This window comes from Orycteropus afer, unplaced genomic scaffold (assembly GCF_000298275.1).
Source record: "Orycteropus afer afer isolate SDZICR_OR568_19922 unplaced genomic scaffold, OryAfe1.0 scaffold01914, whole genome shotgun sequence".
NCBI classification, from domain to species: Eukaryota; Metazoa; Chordata; class Mammalia; order Tubulidentata; family Orycteropodidae; genus Orycteropus; species Orycteropus afer.
The window spans coordinates 36,752-38,193 of NW_006923501.1; positions in this window are offsets into that span (position 1 = coordinate 36,752).

Below are 1,442 nucleotides of genomic sequence, written 5' to 3' on the forward strand. Positions count from 1 at the left end.
CCATTCTCACTTCCAAGGAACATTCTGGCTGCACTTCTCTCAGAACAGGTTTTATTAGTTCTTTTAGCAGTCCATGGTACTTTCAGTATTTTTTTTACCAGAACCACAATTCAAGAATATTGACTCTCCTTTGGTCTTATTCATTGTCCAGCTCTCATATGCATATGAGGTGATTGAAAATACCATGGCTTGTGTCAGGCAAACCTTAGTCCTCAAGTAGACATCTTTGCTCTTCAGCATTTGAAAGAGGTCTTTTGTAGCAGATTTGCCCAGTGCTGTACGTCGTCTGATGTCCTGACTGCTGCTTCCATTGGTGTTGATTGTAGAATCAAGTAATGTGAACTCTTTGACAACTTCAATCTTTTCTCCATTTGTCATGATGCTGTTTGTTGGTCCAGTTGTGAGGACTTTTCTTTTCTTTATATTGAGGTGTAATCCATACTACAGACTGTAGTCTTCAATCTTTATCGGTAAGTGATTTAAGTCATCCTCATTTTCAGCAATCAAAGTTTTGTCATTACCATATTGCTGGTTGTTAATGATTCTTCCTCCAATCCTGATGCCATGTTTTTCTTCATACAGTCCAGCTTCTAGGATTATTTGCTCACCATGCATATTGAATAAGTATGGTGAAAGGATACAACCCTGACACACTTCTTTCTTTATTTTAAATGATGCAGTGTCCCCCTTTAGCTATGGGAGACAAACTCATCTTACAGTTTGTCATCCTGTGAGGCTTGTACATTGCTGTGAGGCTTGAGGCTGTGCCACTGGTGTTACAGACGCCAGCAGAGTTACACATGGTGCACAGGTTTCAATGCAGCTTACAGACTAAGACAGACTAGGAAGAAGGAGGAGGCCATCCACTTCTCAAAAATTGGCCAGGGAAAACCTTATGAATAGCAGAGAAGCACTTCCTGATACATTACTGGGCAACTTTATGAATAGCTTGGAAACATTGTCCGACACAGTGCAGGAAGACTAGCCCCTTGGGTTGGAAGGCACTCATAATAGTACTAGGAGAGAGCTGCCTCATTAGAGTACAACTAACCTTAATGATATGGATAAAGTAAGTCTTCAGGACCTCCATGTGCTGACGTGGCACGACTAAAATTGAGGATAGACAGCTGCAAACATCCACTCATAATCAGAACATGGAATGTACGAAGTATGAATCTAGGAAAATTGGAAGTTTTCAAAAATGAAATGGAATGCATAAAGATTGATATCCCAGGCATTAGTGAGCTGAAATGGACCAGTTTTGGCCATTTTGAATCAGACAACCATATGATCTACTATGTCAGGAATGACAAATTTAAGAGGAATGACGTGGCATCCATCATCACAGAAGATGTTTCAAGATCTGTCCTGAAGTACAATGCTGTCAGTGATAGGATAATATCCATATGCCTACAAGGAAGACCAGTTAATATGACTATTAT